Source organism: Coregonus clupeaformis, chromosome 26 (genome assembly GCF_020615455.1).
Source record: "Coregonus clupeaformis isolate EN_2021a chromosome 26, ASM2061545v1, whole genome shotgun sequence".
Taxonomy (NCBI): Eukaryota; Metazoa; Chordata; class Actinopteri; order Salmoniformes; family Salmonidae; genus Coregonus; species Coregonus clupeaformis.
Genome location: NC_059217.1, coordinates 1,859,117 through 1,878,882, shown reverse-complemented (window position 1 = coordinate 1,878,882; position 19,766 = coordinate 1,859,117). Strand labels below are relative to the sequence as shown.

Below are 19,766 nucleotides of genomic sequence, written 5' to 3'. Positions count from 1 at the left end.
AAACCAACTAAAGAAAACAGGCTTTCAAGGTCAGGGCGTGACAGGACCCCCCCCCCCCAAAGGTGCGGACTCCGGCCGCAAAACCTAACTTAACAGGGGAGAGTCCGGGTGGGCATCTAGCCTCGGTGGCGGCTCCGGCTCCGGGCGTGACGTCCTCTCCCTTACTGCCTCCCCGTTGCACCCCTGGTCCGGTCTGGACCTCGGCGCGATGCTTCCCCTCTCAGTCCTCCCACGATGCACCAAGCCCTGTCAGGACCCTGGTGTGGGAGGCCCCGACCCTGGAGAGTGGCCGATGTCTGGGCCTGGACCGGAAATCCACCCGCGATGCACCAAGCCCTGTCTGGACCCTGGTGTGGGAGGCCCCGACCCTGGAGAGGGGTTGAAGTCTGGTTCTGGAGTGGAGCCGCTGAACTGGACCCCGGTGGAGCGGACTAATCTGGCTCTGGACTGGAGCAGCTGACCGGGGCTGGACTAGGCACCGGTAGAGCGGACTGCTCTGGTACTGGAGTGGAGCAGCTGACCGGAGCTGAACTGTACCCCGGTGGAGCGGACTGCTCTGGCTCTGGACTGGAGCAGCTGACCGGAGCTGAACTGGACCCCGGTGGAGCGGACTGCTCTGGCTCTGGACTGGAGCAGCTGACCAGAGCTGGACTAGGCACCGGGCTGGGAACACGCACCACTGGTTTGGTGCGAGGAGCAGGCACAGGGCGTACCGGGCTGGCGACACACACCACTGGTTTGGTGCGAGGAGCAGGCACGGGCCGTTCCGGACTGGAGACACGCACCACTGGTTTGGTGCGGGGAGCAGGTATGGGGCATACCGGGCTGGAAACACGCACCACTGGTTTGGTGCGATGAGCAGGCACGGGCCGTGCCGGACTGTAGACACGCACCACTGGTTTGGTGCGAGAAGCAGGCACGGAACCGTGGAGGCGTACTGGAGGTCTGGAGTGTAAAGCTGGCACAACCCGTCCTGGCTGGATGCCCAGTTTCGCACGGCACGTGCGGGGCGCTGGCACAGGACGCACTGGGCTGTGAACGCGCACTGGCGATACAGTGCGTAAAGCCGGCGCATAGCCTGGTGCCTGCACGGACACACTCTCCTCCAAGCGAGTGCGGGGAGTTGGCTCTGCTAAACCTGGCTCCGGCAGCCTCTGCTCTAAGGCCCGAGCTCTCTGCTGCTGGAGGGTTAACTCCTCTCTCAGCTCCTCCTGTTGCCTGGCCAGCTCCTCTCTCCGTGCATCCACTAATTCCTTCTCCCTTTGGGCCTCCTGCAGTGCCTCCTTCTGAAGTGAGAGCTCCTGCTCCCTCTTCTCTAACAGCCCCTGTAAAGTGGTGGCCTCCTCTCTCATACTGCTGATCCACAGGTGTTGGAGGACCTCTACAATAGCGGCCTCCTCCTCCACAGTCAGCCCTTTCACGGCCTCCTGCTGCTTCGTCGACCACCCCGTGTGCCCCCCACATTTTTTTCTTGGGGTTGCCTCTCGGGTCTCCTTTGTCGTTTCGCATTTTGGAGTCGCCGTCTTTTCTCCCTCGCTGCCTCTGTTTGCTCCCAAGGAAGGCGATCCATACCATCCTGGATCTCTTCCCACGTCCATGATACTTTTCCTTCCAGTATCTCCTCCCATGTCCAGGCTTTTTGCTTTTCCTGGCCACGCTGCTTGGTCCGTTGGTGGTGGGATCTTCTGTCACGTTCGTTGAGTACAGGATTGGACCAAGGTGCAGCGTGGAATGCATACATGTTTATTAACTCAGTAAACACACGACAAAACAACAAAAGCAACGAAACGTGACGCTCACAATGGCTACACACAAAAGCCAAACGAGTCAAGATCCCACAACATAGGTAGGCAAAATGGCTACCTAAGTATGATCCCCAATCAGAGACAACGATCGACAGCTGCCTCTGATTGAGAACCACACCTGGCCAACATAGAAAGACACACCATAGATATACACATAGAAATTCACACCCTGACCAAACCAACTAAAGAAAACAGGCTTTCAAGGTCAGGGCGTGACAACAACCTGTAATTTAAATTGATTTTTTATTTGGATTTCATGTAATGGACATACACAAAATAGTCCAAATTGGTGACGTGAAATGAAAAAAATATATTTTTTCAAAAGGTTCTAAAAAATAAATAACGTGCATATGTATTCACCCCCTTTGCTATGAATCCCCTAAATAAGATCTGGTGCAACCAATTACCTTCAGAAGTCACATACTTAGATTGCACACAGGTGGACTTTATTTAACTAAGTGTCACATGATCTCAGTATATATACACCTGTTCTGAAAGGCCCCAGAGTCTGCAACACAACTAAGCAAGGGGCACCACCAAGTAAGCGGCACCATGAAGACCAAGGAGCTCTCCAAATAGGTCAGGGACAAAGTTGTGGAGAAGTACAGATCAGGGTTGGGTTATAAAAATATATCTGAAACTTTGAAAATCCCACGGAGCACCATTAAATCCATTATACATTTTTTTTTGAAAGAATATGGCACCTCAACAAACCTGCCAAGAGAGGGCTGCCCACCAAAACTCACAGACCAGGCAAGGTGGGCATTAATCAGAGAAGCAACAAAGAGACCAAAGATAACCCTGAAGGAGCTGGTCAGATGTGACTAAAATTGAGCTTTTTGGCCATCAAGGAAAGCGCTATGTCTGGCGCAAACCCAACACCTCTCATCACCCCGAGAACACCATCCCCACGGTGAAGCATGGTGGTGGCAGCATCATGCTGTGGGGATGTTTTTCATCGGCAGGGACTGGGAAACTGGTCAAAATTGAAGGAATGATGGATGGCACTAAATACAGGGAAATTCTTGAGGGAAACCTGTTTCAGTCTTCCAGAGATTTGAGACTGGGATGGAGGTTCACCTTCCAGCAGGACAATAACTATAAGCATACTGCTAAAGCAGCACTCGAGTGGTTTAAGGGGAAACATTTAAATGTCTTGGAATGGCCTAGTCAAAGGCCAGACCTCAATCCAATTGAGAATCTGTGGTATGACTTAAAGATTGCTGTACACCAGCGGAACCCATCCAACTTGAAGGAGCTGGAGAAGTTTTGCCTTGAATAATGGGCAAAAATCCCAGTGGCTAGATGTGCCAAGCTTATAGAGACATACCCCAAGAGACTTGCAGCTGCATTTGCTGCAAAAGGTGGCTCTACAAAGTATTGACTTTGGGGGGGTGAATAGTTATGCACGCTCAAGTTTTCAGTTTTTTTGTCTGATTTCTTGTTTGTTGCACAATAAAAAATATTTAGCATCTTCAAAGTGGTAGACATGTTGTGTAAATCAAATGATACAAACCCCCAAAAAATCTATTTTAATTCCAGGTTGTAAGGCAACAAAATAGGAAAAATGTCAAGGGGGGTGAATACTTTCGCAAGCCACTGTATATAGCAGAACCCTTTTTTTGGTGCTATATAGAACCTTTTTTAATGGTGCTTTATAGAACCTTATGAAAGTTGTTTTATAGCACCATACAGGTTCCATTTAGAACCTTATGAGCATGGTTATTTATTTAATCTTCAAAAAAGGGTTCTAAATAACAAGCCAAAGAACCCCTATCAGCGTTTCCCAAACTCGGTCCTCGGGACCCAAAGGGGTGCAAGTTTTGGTTTTTGCTCTAACACTACACAGCTGATTCAAATTATCAAAGCTTGATGATTAGTTTATTTTTTTAATCAGCTGTGTAGTGTTAGGGCAAAAACCAAAATGTGCACCCCTTGGGGTTAACAGTCACGTCACTCCCTACCACTCTACCATATGGTGCCATAGGTCCTGGTCAAAAGTAGTGCACTATATAGGGAGTAGTGTGCCATTTGCGATGCAAACTGAGATGGGGTTCTGGTAAGGAGCTCTCTACACACAAATTACACCCATCATATTTCAATATAATATATAATATGCCATTTAGCAGACGCTTTTATCCAAAGCGACTTACAGTCATGCGTGCATACATTTTTTTGTGTATGGGTGGTCCCGGGGATCGAACCCACTACCTTGGCGTTACAAGCGCCGTGCTCAATATGAAGATTAGAATTGGATTGCTCTTAACGTGAATTATTTGAATGGAGGAAAAATATTTGGCCTGCTGTAGATGTAGTGCCATTTTAAATGGCTTTTGGTTAATATTCCAAACATGTCATGTACTCACATTACAATGCCTCAGGGACAATATGGCAGTTTTGGAGAACATCTAGAAAGCACAATATTATCCTAGCAACAACACCATGTTAAACTAATCATAAAACATTAATACAAATTAGGGCTGTCAGAGTTAAATATTTAACTCATGTTAACGTTTTGTAATTTTAGTGCAATTTTTTGGGGGAGGAGGGAGATTATTCGCATTGTCTGAAAGTGTTCAAAATACACTGAAAACATCCAAAATACATAATCTATACAGCAAAAACAGAATATGCAATGTCAAAACAAGTTGACATTGAGGTTAAAGTAAGTGTGCTTTATACATTTTCCCGATCTTGTAATTATTTTTGTATAAAAAATATTAAACTACAGCTACATTTGAATCATCTCTGAATTTGCTATTAATCACAGCAATTTTTGTATTATTATCGTTTGACAGCCCTAATCAAAATGTCTTGCAATGGGCCTGTCCTCAGATTTTTAGCTGGTGGAGTTTTTTATTTTTGTGTAGGGTCTTGTATAAGCACAGAGGCAGAAAGTGAGGGAGGAGGGTGGTAGAGAGGGATGTGACCAGGACATAAGGAGTGGAGGATAAAGAGGACATACAGAGACCAGCACACCTGCGGGAGCGAGAGCGAGCAAAAGAGGTAGCGAGGGAGAGAAGGGATGAGAGAGGTAGAGCCAGCCAGGGAAGGTGTGTGTTTGTGTATTAAACTGGCTTCTCCAGCATTGCTACCCATAACATCAACACGTGAATGATGGAGGAGTGTGAGGGCGGCACTTTGCCGTTACACGCTAGCTAGCATCCAGGACCTCATCGACCACTTCATCTGCACGCTCAAACAAACACCAGATAGCTAACCAGTCCAAACCGGCTGATTTGAGATTTGTCCTCTCTATCACATGCACACACACACACACACACACACCAGGCTGAACTTGGCAGAGTTAGTCCCTATCCATCAGCGGCGCGTCAAGAGAGACACAAGTGATTGTCCCCGCCGTGTCTCTAAGGGTTCAGGAGAGCTCTGTACTTGCAAACACTGCAAACTCTCTTTTTAAAGGTGAAGTGTTGCTATGGGAGAAACTTTCAACTGAATATGCACATGCTCTTGTACTTGAAACTAGACACTTATGTTATTTACACTACATAAACTTCCATCAGTGGCGGTGTCCCATATGGCACCATATCTGGTCAAAAGTAGTGCTCTATAAAGGGAATAGGATGCTATTTGAGACGCAGATTTGTTTTGCTGTTGATGTCCTTCTGAATTATCTCTTCAGTATGTATTTTGAAATGCTGTTTTACAGTACTGCACTTTAATGTATTGGATAGCTACTTTGTTGTCCATTTGGCTCTAACAGAATATCTAAAATAACACAGCAGCAAAATGGCTGTTTGCTTTGGCCATTGATATTGTGTACAGATGGCTTTTGATGTCACCGTGACCTTGATCAGTGTGTATGATGGTTCCTCTCAGGGTGGCAGGGAAGCAGAGTAGCTATTGGAGTTTAAGAGTTCAAAACACACCATTGTGCAACCAGTCAAATTGTAAACATATTTATTATTTCTATGCCTTTGGCAGAACATTAAGAAAATGACACTAGATCGCATAATCATATGCAGGAATATGAGTGTGTAAGAAAACATCAGAAATTATTAACTAACAGTGTTAGGGCTCTATTCAATCAGAACTGCTTTAGTCGACATCTGCATAGCGGTTGTTTTGGTTGTGTCGGAGGTGGAACTGCACTAGAGCTGTCAAATCCACAACGACTCCTGGCATTATACCTAAAGCGGACATTGCCACTGGCTGCATGGAGTCACATTAAGAGAAAGCCCATGCAGCCTTGTTTACAACTTTTAACACTGGAACGTGAGATGTAATCTACAGTCCGGTTAGGTTTACATTTACATTTTAGTCATTTAGCAGACGCTCTTATCCAGAGCGACTTACAGGAGCAATTAGGGTTAAGTGCCTTGCTCAAGGGCACATTAACGTCATTTAGCAGACGCTCTTAGCCAGAGCGACTCACAAATTGGTGCGTTCACCCTATAGCCAGTGGGATAACCACTTTACAATTTGGGGGGGGTTAGAAGGATTGCTTTATCCTATCCCAGGTATTCCTTAAAGAGGTGGGGTTTCAAATGTCTCCGGAAGGTTGATAGAAATCCTCATTATTTTGTTTAATGATTTTCAATTTGAGCGTCATTCTTTTTATATAGCCTACACTTTCTCGTTCTGAACTTCTATTGCGAGTGGGACCGGTGTGGCTTCATGACAATGATCAAGAGCAGCTGCTCACCAATTTGACAGCTCCAATGCAGTTATACCTCCGACACCGCCAAAACATCATGCGGGTGTCAGATATTGCCGGTTAACGCTTGATCTGATTGAATCCAGGCCTTAGTATCATACTTCAGTGTATGGCTCACCTATGATGTAATATTTATGGTGTGGGATCGGAAAGGATATGTGAGAGTTTGATCTTCAGGAGAATGTCCAGGTCTGTATCATAACCTTATAACCAGACTCAGTAGACATATTAAATGCATTGGTGTATGCTGTCAGTCACCCGCACTCTGTGTGTTTTAAATACAGTATAATAAAATGCTAGGCATCACATACATATCACTGATTATTCTTGCCTTTAAGAATCATGTCTTAATGACATGTTCAGGAATGACTGTTGTATCCTTATGATTGACTAGAGTCACTTGACGGGGAAAGAAAAACCAAACTGACAAAGATATACTCGGTAGACTGTATTCAGTCTGGCTAATATTATACTGTAATGTAGAAGAATGATGATCTGTAAAACAACAACAACACATTTTCGACTGAATTTTCTCTTAACTTTATTTTGGCTTAGGTGGATAGAGAAAGCATGACTAATGTCGTAAAGTGATGTGAGCAGCAGATAGGTCATTTTGTCTGTGGTGCTGCTGCCTATTACTGTTCCATCATCAGCCCCTCTCTGACACACTGCGTACCAATGGGGCACCTATTCCCTACACTGAAAAAAATAAAGGTTCTTAAATGGTTCTTACTAAGCTCTTAAGGTTCCTTGGAGAACTCTTGCCTGATAAAGAAAATTTCAGTTAAGTGTGGGGTTTTTGATCTACGGTTCTTCAGAATTCTAAAAGGTTCTTGAAATGTATGGAAGTCTGCAGATGTGTTCCTTCATAGAACACATCAAATTGGCCAGTGTTAACTAGTATTAATTTTCAGTGTAACGTTTCTAGTGTTGATTGAATAGTTAAATTAACACTCAGTTATGTAAAAGTACCCCAGTGTTGGTGTTAATAACCAGAGTTTAACCAAAACCACGCCCATCATTATCATATTTCCCAGCATGCTCGCTTGCAGGTTGACTTTTAGAATTGTTTGTTTCAATATCTACTGTGTGTTTTTGCATGTACACCACCGTTCAAAAGTTTGGGGTCACTTAGAAATGTCCTTGTTTTCGAAAGAAAAGCAAATTTTTTGTCCATTAAAATAACAGCAAATTGATCAGAAATACAGTGTAGACATTGGTAATGTTGTAAATGGCTATTGTAGCTGGAAACGGCTGATTTTTAATGGAATATCTAAATAGGCGCACAGAGGCCCATTATCAGCAACCATCAGTCCTGTGTTCCAATGGCACGTTGTGTTTGTTAATTCAGGTTTATCATTTTAAAAGGCTAATTGATCATTAGAAAACCCTTTTGCAATGATGTTAGCACAGCTGAAAACTGTTGTGCTGATTAAAGAAGCAATAAAACTGGCCTTATTGAGACTAGTTGAGTATCTGGAGCATCAGCAATTGTGGGTTCGATTACAGGTTCAAAAACAGAAACAAATAACTTTCTTCTGAAACTCGTCAGTCTATTCTTGTTCTGAGAAATTAAGGCTATTCCATGCGAGAAATTGCCAAGAAACTGAAGATCTCGTACAACGCTGTGTACTACTCCCTTCACAAAACAGCGCAAACTGGCTCTAACCAGAATAGGAGTGGGAGGCCCCGGTGCACAACTGAGCAAGAGGACAAATACATTAGAGTGTCTAGTTTGAGAAACAGGCGCCTCACAGGTCCTCAACTGGCAGCTTCATTAAATAGTACCCGCAAAACACCAGCCTCAACGTCAACAGTGAAGAGGCAACTCCGGGATGCTGACCTTCTAGGCAGAGTTGCAAAGAAAAAGCCATATCTCAGACTGGCCAATAAAAAGAAAAGATTAAGATGGGCAGTCTGAGATATGGCTTTTTCTTTGCAACTCTGCCTAGAAGGTAAAAATCCCGGAGTATGGCATCATTCTCAAGAACCCTATGGCATCGCTCTCAATAACCTTATTTGGTTCCAGCTTGCACCTTTATTTTTAAGAGTGTATGTAATGCACTACATTTGACAGGGGCCCATAGGGCTCTGGTCAAAGGTAGTGCACTATATAGGGAATAGGGTGCCATTTGGTACACAACCTGTAAGTCTCTAGCCTGTAAGTCTCTAAGCTACAGCTAACCTTGCCCATGTATCCCAAATGGCTTCCTATCCCCTACATTTGGCCAGAGCTTGTTAAAGTAGGGCACTATGTAAAGAATAGGGTGCCATTTGAGACACGCAGGGTTAGCTGTAACTGTTTCCACCCGACGACGGAATACATCATGAATAAGCGTGTACCACATCATGACCAAGCATTATCCCAGGTGATGCATGGGTGCCATTTTGTGTCAGAAAACTAACAACATTACAGTTCTCCCTCACCTCGAAATAATGTGTTAGTCTCTTCTCCCCGGTCAAATATTTTCTTTCTTGCTCTCTCTCCACCTCTCTCTCTGGGCTTGTTCGACATTGCCGCCGACATTGCAGGAAACTGCCGACTGACTGATCTACAAATCACCTTGCATCATAAATAATGACTAATTATTATTTGTTGATCAGTCAGTCAGTCACAATTTACCCATGATAGATCACGGTTAAGGCTACATCACAGTGCCTGATCTGTGTCCGTCTGCCTCTCAGTCTCCTGGGCAGATAGACCTCTGTCTCACCTGACCGTCAAAAGTAGTGCATTATATTGGGAATAGGGTGCCATTTAGGACACAGACTGACTCAGACTCAGACTTAGACTCCTGTACACCCTTTCAGCCCTTCAGCCTTTGTTTCCTTCAAAAGCTCTGCGAGGGGAAAAAGAAGAAGTGAAGAGCCTCCTTAAAGAGTGACAAATCTAAAATGAGGGATAGAGGAGGAGGAAGAGGAGACCGGAGGAAAGGAGAGGAGGAAAGGGGGAGGCTAAGGAAACATTTACATGTCCACCATACCTCTCCTGTGCTGTGATGTGCTGCATACCGCCCTTAGCTACATAACCTGTTGTTAGGTGCATGTAACAACATTAGGGTCATTAATCTGCTGTAATGTTGTTTTTTCAGTTACTAACATAAACATTAACTATCTAACCACACTGAATATATCACCCAGCCAGGGCTATAGGATGTGTCAGATTGTCCAGACAGATTAAAGTCAGGCTTCAGAACAGGTTAACAGAAAGGGTATGAATTAAAGACTAAAACCCAGGGTGTCACGTATTCTCCCCCTCTGGCCTCTAGGTCACCAGGCTGCTCTTGATTACACACACATCGTTACGCGCACCAGTGCCTCATCAGACTCACCTGGACTCCATCCCCTTCCTGATTACCTCCCTTATATATGTCACTCCCTTTGGTTCCTTCCTGAGGCATTATTGATTCTGTTACTCTGTTCCTGTCTGTACGCCACTCTTCTTTTGTTCCATGTTTTATGTATCATTAAATGCACTCCCTGTACTTGCTTCCCGACTCCCAGTGTACATTGGTACAGAATAACGCCTCACCAAAGGGACTCATCAGGGAGTGTTTTTGTTTTTGTTGGTGAGGGCGGGTCCGGGTGCCGCTGTCAAAACAACCGGGGATGCCTCCGCTAGCTTGTCAGGCTTCCATGCCTCAGCTGGCTCGACAGGTTCTCAGGCCTCATTTGGCTCGTCAGGCGTCCGTTTCTGAAGCTGCCGGGGATGCCTCAGCTGGCTCGACAGGTTCTCAAGCCTCGGTTGGCTCATCAGGCTCCCGTGCTTCAGCAGAGGTGACCGGTCCGCTCCTGATCCCCGGGATCGTCCCTTTGGTTGGCGTCCTGCGGCTGGAGCTGCGCGTCAGGGAGGGGGTACTGTCACGTATACTCCTCCTCTGGCCTCTAGGTCACCAGGCTGCTCTTGATTACGCACACCTGTCACCATCGTTACGCACACCAGCGCCTCATCAGATTCACCTGGACTCCATCACCTAGCCCTATATCCCAGTCTGAGCATATGTAGCTGGTGGTGGGTAGTCAATGCCTGTGAAATGGATGGAATGTACTGTACAGCATAGTAATGACAGCAGCAAGCTGACGATGGGTAGTCGAACCCTGCAACATATTTGGCGAAGCCGAGTACTGTAACAGCATTGTAATGACAGTAGCAGCGGGTGGGGGGTAGGGGATGTGGAGGTGGCCTTCTGACCTTGTAGGTGGCTAATTGTCGGAGAGAGACCAGGGAAGGGCTAGGCAAGACTGGGTAGAGACCATGGGAGGTCAGGGATATCAGGGGAGAGGTGGGGGGCCAAGGGAGGCTGTTGTTGGGGGTATAATGGGGTTGGAGGCCCCTTGAGGCGCCTAAACTGCCCCAGCGTGGGGGGTCAGAGTATGTGTGGGTCATGTGGTGTTCCTCACGCACCTGTTTCCTGCCAGAGCATGACCTAAACTGCCATAGCTGCCAGCTCCACTGCTAGTCAAACATTCACCCGTGTTCCAGTACATTACTTGCGTGCGTGCTCGAGAGAGAGAAATAGGAAGACTAATTACATTTAACTAATTTGTCATATTCAATGAAAAGTGATATGCTTGCTCAATAGCCAGTCATCATATTACTAATAACTGACCTCGGTATTCATATCACGAAAGAAAGAGATGATCTCATTACAATACATTTTTATACAAAGTTAGCAAAAATAGATAAGATCTTGCTACCATGGAAAAATCACCTTGATTAACTATTTAGTCATATCCCAGTTTACCTATTTGCTTATGGCCTTGCCTACACTTAGCGACTTGTTTAAAAAAATATATATGAGCAAAGAATATTCCATTTAATTTGAACGGCAAGCCAGACAAAATTAAACGGGCCTATTTATTTAATTAATATGAATTCGGAGGGCAGAAATTATTAAATGTTAAAGCATTAGACCTCTCACTAAAGGCCATCCCCTCCGGCGCCATCTTCAAGATGGCTGCCGTTTTATGGACTCTTAACCAACCGTGCTATTTTGTGTGTTTTTTCGCATTGTTTGTAACTTATTTTGTACATAATGTTGCTGCTACCATCTCTTATGGCTGAAAAGAGCTTCTGGACATCAGACATCAGAACAGCGATTACTCACCTTGAACTGGACAAATAACTTTTCTTTAATGAGTCGGACGAGAGGGATTTGCTCCAGACACCCGACAGGGCCCTCATCTCCGTCATTCGCAGTAGAAAGAAAAGGAGATATCGCGGAAGGAGATCGGGGTGCTTGGTAAGGAGCCGGCGACGAGTGGCTAATCTGCCTTTGCCATCGATACTATTGGCCAATTTACAATCGCTTGATAATAAAGTGGATGAACTACAGGCACGAATATCCTACCAACGGGACATTTAAAACTGTAATATCTTATGTTTCATCGAGTCGTGGCAGAACGAAGACATGAATAACATATAGCTGGCGGGTTATACACTGTATCGGCAGGATAGAACAGCAGCCTCTGGTAAGACAAGGGCTGGAAGTCTATGTATATTTGTAAACAACAGCTGGTGCAAGATATCTAAGGAAGTATTAAGGTTTTGTTCGCCTGAGGTAGAGTATCTCATGATAAGTTGTAGACCACACTATCTACCAAGAGAGTTTTCATCTACAGGGAGGGAAAAAAGTATTTGATCCCCTGCTGATTTTGTACGATTGCCCACTGACAAAGACATGATCAGTCTATAATTTTAATGGTAGATTTATTTGAACAGTGAGAGACAGAATAACAACAAAAAAATCCAGAAAAATGCATGTCAAAAATGTTATACATTGATTTGCATTTTAATGAGGGAAATAAGTATTTGACCCCTCTGCAAACATGACTTAGTACTTGGTGGCAAAACCCTTGTTGGCAATCACAGAGGTCAGACGTTTATTGTAGTTGGCCACCAGGTTTGCACACATCTCAGGAGGGATGTTGTCCCACTCCTCTTTGCAGATCTTCTCCAAATCATTAAGGTTTCGAGGCTGACGTTTGGCAACTCGAACCTTCAGCTCCCTCCACAGATTTTCTATGGGATTAAGGTCTGGAGACTGGCTAGGCCACTCCAGGACCTTAATGTGCTTCTTCTTGAGCCACTCCTTTGTTGCCTTGGCAGTGTGTTTTGGGTCATTGTCATGCTGGAATACCCATCCACGACCCATTTTCAATGCCCAAGCTGAGGGAAGGAGGTTCTCGCCCAAGATTTTATGGTACATGGCCCCGTCCATTGTCCCTCTGATGCGGTGAAGTTGTCCTGTCCCCTTAGCAGAAAAACACCCCCAAAGCATAATGTTTCCACCTCCATGTGTGATGGTGGGGATGGTGTTCTTGGGGTCATAGTTAGCATTCCTCCTCCTCCAAACACGGCAAGTTCAGTTGATGCCAAAGAGCTCGATTTTGGTCTCATCTGACCACAACACTTTCACCCAGTTCTCCTCTGAATCATTCAGATGTTCATTGGCAAACTTCAGACGGGCCTGTATATGTGCTTTCTTGAGCAGGGGGACCTTGCGGCGCTGCAGGATTTCAGTCCTTCACGGCGTAGTGTGTTACCAATTGTATTCTTGGTGACTATGGTCCCAGCTGCCTTGAGATCATTGACAAGATCCTCCCGTGTAGTTCTGGGCTGATTCCTCACCGTTCTCATGATCCTTGCAACTCCACGTGGTGAGATCTTGCATGGAGCCCCAGGCCGAGGGAGATTGACAGGTCTTTTGTGTTTCTTCCATTTGCGAATAATCGCACCAACTGGTGTCACCTTCTCACCAAGCTGCTTGGCGATGGTCTTGTAGCCCATTCCAGCCTTGTGTAGGGCTACAATCTTGTCCCTGACATCCTTGGAGAGCTCTTTGGTCTTGGCCATGGTGGAGAGTTTGGAATCTGATTGATTGATTGCTTCTGTGGACAGGTGTATTTTATACAGGTAACAAACGGAGATTAGGAGCACTCACTTTAAGAGTGTGCTCCTAATATCAGCTCGTTACCTGTATAAAAGACACCTGGGAGCCAGAAATCTTTCTGATTGAGAGGTGGTCAAATACTCATTAAAATGCAAATCAATTTATAACATTTTTGACATGTGTTTTTCTAGATTTTTTTGTTGTTATTCTGTCTCTCACTGTTCAAATAAACCTAACATTAAAATTATAGACTGATCATTTCTTTGTCAGTGGGCAAACGTACAAAATCATCAGGGGATCAAATACTTTTTTCCCTCACTGTATATATTTCGTAGCTGTCTATTTACTACCACAAACCGATGACTAAGACCGCACTCAATGAGCTGTATAAGGCCATAAGCACACAGGAAAACGCTCATCCAGAGGTGCTCCTAGTGGAAGGGGACTTTAATGCAGGGAAACTTAAATCCGTTTTACGTCATTTCTACCAGCATGGTAAATGTGCAACCAGAGGGGGAAAAAACTCTAGACCACCTTTACTCCACACACAGAGACGCGTACAAAGCTCTCCCTCGCCCTCCATTTGGCAAATCTGGCCATAATTATATCCTCCTGATTCCTGCTTACAAGCAAAAACTAAAGCAGGAAGCACCAGTGACTCGGTCAATAACAAAGTGGTCAGATGAAGCAGATGCTAAACTACAGGACTATTTTGCTAACACAGACTGGAATATGTTTTGGGATTCTTCCGATGGCATTGAGGAGTACACCACATCAGTCACTGGCTTCATCAGTCAGTGCATCAATGACGTCCTCCCAACAGTGACTGTACGTACATACAACAACCAGAAGCAATGGATTACAGGCAACATCCGCACTGAGCTAAAGGGTAGAGCTGCCACTTTCAAGGAGCAGGACTCTAACCCGGAAGCTTATAAGAAATCCCGCTATGCCCTCCGACGAACCATCAAACAGGCAAAGTGTTAATACAGGACTAAGATCGAATCGTACTACACCGGCTCCGACGCTTGTCGGATGTGGCAGGGCTTGTAAACTATTACAGACTACAACGGGAAGGACAGCCGCGAGCTGGCCAGTGACACGAGCTTACCAGATGAGCTAAATCACTTCTATGCTCGCTTCGAGGCAAGCAGCACTGAAACATGCATGAGAGCATCAGCTGTTCTGGACGACTGTGTGATCACGCTCTCCATAGCCGATGTGATTAAGACCTTTTAAGCAGGCCAACATTCACAAGGCCGCAGGACCAGACGGATTACCAGGACGTGTACTCCGAGCATGCGCTGACCAACTAGCAAGTCTCTTCACTGACATTTTCAACCGCTCCCTGTCTGAGTCTGTAAAACCAACATGTTTCAAGCAGACCACCATAGTCCCTGTGCCCAATAACACTAAGGTAACCTGCCGAAATTACTACCAACCCATAGCACTCACGTCTGTAGCCATGAAGTGCTTTGAAAGGCTGGTCGTGGCTCACATCAACACCATTATCCTAGAAACCCTAGACCCACTCCAATTTGCATACCGCCCCAACAGATGCACAGATGACGCAATCTCTATTGCACTCCACACTGCCCTTTCACACCTGGACAAAAGGAACACCTATGTGAGAATGCTATTCATTGACTACAGCTCAGCATTCAACACCATAGTGCCCTCAAAGCGCATCACTAAGCTAAGGACCCTGGGCTAAACACCTCCCTCTGCAACTGGATCCTGGACTTCCTGACGGGCCGCCCCGAGGTGGTAAGGGTAGGTAACAACACATCCACCACACTGATCCTCAACACGGGGGCGCCCTCAGCGGTGTGTGCTCAGTCCCCTCCTGTACTCCCTGTTCACTCATTACTGCATGGCCAGGCACGAATCTAACACCATCATTAAGTTTGCCGATGACACAACAGTGGTAGGCCTGCTCACCAACAACGATGAGACAGTCTATGGGGAGGAGGTCAGAGACCTGGCCGTGTGGTGCCAGGACAACAACCTCTCCCTCAACGTGATCAAGACAAAGGAGATGATTGTGAACTACAGGAAAAAGAAGAGGACCGAGCACGCCCCCATTCTCATCGACGGGGCTGTAGTGGAGCAGGTTGAGAGCATCCAAGTTCCTTGGTGTCCACATAACCAACAAATTAACATGATCCAAGCACACCAAGACAGTCGTGAAGAGGGCACGACAAAAGCTATTCGCCCTAAGGAGACTGAAAAGATTTGCTATGGGTCTTCAGATCCTCAAAAGATTCTACAGCTGCACCATCGAGTCCGTCCTGACTGGTTGCATCACTGCCTGGTATGGTAACTGCTCGGCCTCTGACCGCAAGGCACTACAGAAGGTAGTGCGTACGGCCCAGTACATCACTGGTGCCAAGCTTCCTGCCATCCAGGACCTCTATACCAGGCGGTGTCAGAGGAAGGCCCTAAAATGTGTCAAAGACGCCAGGCACCCTAGTCATAGACTGTTATCTCTGCTACCGCACAGCAAGCGGTACCGGAGCGGCAAGTCTAGGTCCAAGAGGCTTTTAAACAGCTTCTACCCCCAAGCCATAAGACTCCTGAACATCTAATCAAATGACAACCCAGACTATTTGCATTCCCCCCCACCCCCTGTTTTACACTGCTGCTACTTTCTATTTATTGTCTATGCATTGTCACTTTAGTAACTCTACCTACATGTACATATTACCTCAATTACCTCGACTAACCAGTGCCCCCGCACATTGACTCAGTACCGGTACCCCCTGTACAGTGGGGAAAAAAAGTATTTAGTCAGCCACCAATTGTGCAAGTTCTCCCACTTAAAAAGATGAGAGAGGCCTGTCATTTTCATCATAGGTACACGTCAACTATGACAGACAAATTGAGAATTTTTTTTCCAGAAAATCACATTGTAGGATTTTTATTGAATTTATTTGCAAATTATGGTGGAAAATAAGTATTTGGTCACCTACAAACAAGCAAGATTTCTGGCTCTCACAGACCTGTAACTTCTTCTTTAAGAGGCTCCTCTGTCCTCCACACGTTACCTGTATTAATGGCACCTGTTTGAATTTGTTATCAGTATAAAAGACACCTGTCCACAACCTCAAACAGTCACACTCCAAACTCCACTATGGTCAAGACCAAAGAGCTGTCAAAGGACACCAGAAACAAAATTGTAGACCTGCACCAGGCTGGGAAGACTGAATCTGCAATAGGTAAGCAGCTTGGTTTGAAGAAATCAACTGTGGGAGCAATTATTAGGAAATGGAAGACATACAAGACCACTGATAATCTCCCTCGATCTGGGGCTCCACGCAAGATCTCACCCTGTGGGGTCAAAATGATCACAAGAACGGTGAGCAAAAATCACAGAACCACACGGGGGGACCTAGTGAATGACCTGCAGAGAGCTGGGATCAAAGTAACAAAGCCTACCATCAGTAACACACCACGCCGCCAGGGACTCAAATCCTGCAGTGCAGACGTGTCCCTCTGCTTAAGCCAGTACATGTCCAGGCCTGTCTGAAGTTTGCTAGAGTGCATTTGGATGATCCAGAAGAGGATTGGGAGAATGTCATATGGTCAGATGAAACCAAAATATAACTTTTTGGTAAAAACTCAACTCATCGTGTTTGGAGGACAAAGAATGCTGAGTTGCATCCAAAGAACACCATACCTACTGTGAAGCATGGGGGTGGAAACTTCATGCTTTGGGGCTGTTTTTCTGCAAAGGGACCAGGACGACTGATCCGTGTAAAGGAAAGAATGAATGGGGCCATGTATCGTGAGATTTTGAGTGAAAACCTCCTTCCATCAGCAAGGGCATTGAAGATGAAACGTGGCTGGGTCTTTTAGCATGACAATGATCCCAAACACACCTCCCGGGCAACGAAGGAGTGGCTTCGTAAGAAGCATTTCAAGGTCCTGGAGTGGCCTAGCCAGTCTCCAGATCTCAACCCCATAGAAAATCTTTGGAGGGAGTTGAAAGTCCGTGTTGCCCAGCGACAGCCCCAAAACATCACTGCTCTAGAGGAGATCTGCATGGAGGAATGGGCCAAAATACCAGCAACAGTGTGTGAAAACCTTGTGAAGACTTACAGAAAACGTTTGACCTGTGTCATTGCCAACAAGGGGTATATAACAAAGTATTGAGAAACTTTTGTTATTGACCAAATACTTATTTTCCACCATAATCTACAAATAAATTCATAAAAAATCCTACAATGTGATTTTCTGGAATATTTTTTCGCATTTTGTCTGTCATAGTTGACATGTACCTATGATGAAAATTACAGGCCTCTCTCATCTTTTTAAGTGGGAGAACTTGCACAATTGGTGGCTGACTAAATACTTTTTTTCCCCACTGTATATAGGCTTGCTATTGTTATTTTTACTGCTGCTATTTAATTATTTGTTACTTTTATTTAGTATTTTTTTATATTGTATTTCTTTGTGATTTTGTAAAATATTTTTTCTTAAAACTGCATTGTTGGTTAAGGGCTTGTAAGTAAGCATTTCACTGTAAGGTCTACAGCTGTTGTATTTGGCGCATGTGACCAAATAAAATTTGATTTGATTTGATTCAGTCATACAAAAGTTATACCTAAATCAGAACTGGTTCTCTGGCAGATTAGTAAGAATGTTTCACCCCATGTTCAAGAATGGCCTTTTCCCCTTTATTCAGATTACAACTGCTCACTTTCGGTTATATGAAAATGAAATAATCTCCTAAATATTTCTATTTTTAAAACAAGCCATAGAAAGTAGGTTGGAATTTCAGTTTAATCGACCAAAAAAGACCAAACAAATATAACAACAAATATTATGGTTAAACTCAAATATACTAATTGATTAAAAATATATATATTTTTGATGAAAAAATATAACTGTAGAGAGCATTCGGAAAATATTCAGACCCCTTCACTTTTTCAACATTTTGTTATGTTACAGCCTTATTCGAAAATGGATTAAAAAAATATATATATATATATATATTCTCATCAATCTAATCACAATACCCCATAATGACAAAGCAAAAACAGGTTTTATATAAGGTCCCACAGCTGACAGTGCATATCAGAGCAAAGATCAAGCCATGAGGTCAAAGGAATTGTCCGTAGAGCTCCGAGACAGGATTGTGTAAATAAAAGTAACAAATAATTAAAGAGCAGCAGTAAAAATAACAATAGCAAGCCTATATACAGGGGGTACCGGTACTGAGTCAATGTGCGGGGGCACTGGTTAGTCGAGGTAATTGAGGTAATATGTACATGTAGGTAGAGTTACTAAAGTGACAATGCATAGACAATAAATAGAAAGTAGCAGCAGTGTAAAACAGGGGGTGGGGGGGAATGCAAATAGTCTGGGTTGTCATTTGATTAGATGTTCAGGAGTCTTATGGCTTGGGGGTAGAAGCTGATTAAATGTCTCTTGGACCTAGACTTGCCGCTCCGGTACCGCTTGCTGTGCGGTAGCAGAGAGAACAGTCTATGACTAGGGTGCCTGGCGTCTTTGACACATTTTAGGGCCTTCCTCTGACACCGCCTGGTATAGAGGTCCTGGATGGCAGGAAGCTTGGCACCAGTGATGTAATATAATAATAATAATATGCCATTTAGCAGACGCTTTTATCCAAAGCGACTTACAGTCATGCGTGCATAATTTTTTTTTGTGTATGGGTGGTCCCGGGGATCGAACCCTGGGCCGTACGCACTACCTTCTGTAGTGCCTTGCGGTCGGAGGCCAAGCAGTTGCCATACCAGGCAGTGATGCAACCAGTCAGGACGGACTCGATGGTGCAGCTGTAGAACCTTTTGAGGATCTGAAGACCCATAGCAAATCTTTTCAGTCTCTTTAGGGCGAATAGGTTTTGTCGTGCCCTCTTCACGACTGTCTTGGTGTGCTTGGATCATGTTAATTTGTTGGTTATGTGGACACCAAGGAACTTGGATGCTCTCAACCTGCTCCACTACAGCCCCGTCGATTAGAATGGGGGCGTGCTCGGTTCTCTTCTTTTTCCTGTAGTTCACAATCATCTCCTTTGTCTTGATCACGTTGAGGGAGAGGTTGTTGTCCTGGCACCACACGGCCAGGTCTCTGACCTCCTCCCCATAGACTGTCTCATCGTTGTTGGTGAGCAGGCCTACCACTGTTGTGTCATCGGCAAACTTAATGATGGTGTTAGATTCGTGCCTGGCCATGCAGTAATGAGTGAACAGGGAGTACAGGAGGGGACTGAGCACACACCGCTGAGGGCGCCCCCGTGTTGAGGATCAGTGTGGTGGATGTGTTGTTACCTACCCTTACCACCTCGGGGCGGCCCGTCAGGAAGTCCAGGATCCAGTTGCAGAGGGAGGTGTTTAGTCCCAGGGTCCTTAGCTTAGTGAT

At 45.2% G+C, this 19,766-nt stretch overlaps 1 protein-coding gene across 9 annotated transcripts in view; it reads left to right on the top strand.

The window, feature by feature from the left end:
- The window catches only part of LOC121540500 (receptor-type tyrosine-protein phosphatase F), a 422,639-nt gene that overhangs the window by 206,195 nt on the left and 196,678 nt on the right, over positions 1-19,766 (top strand). The window lies entirely within an intron of this gene.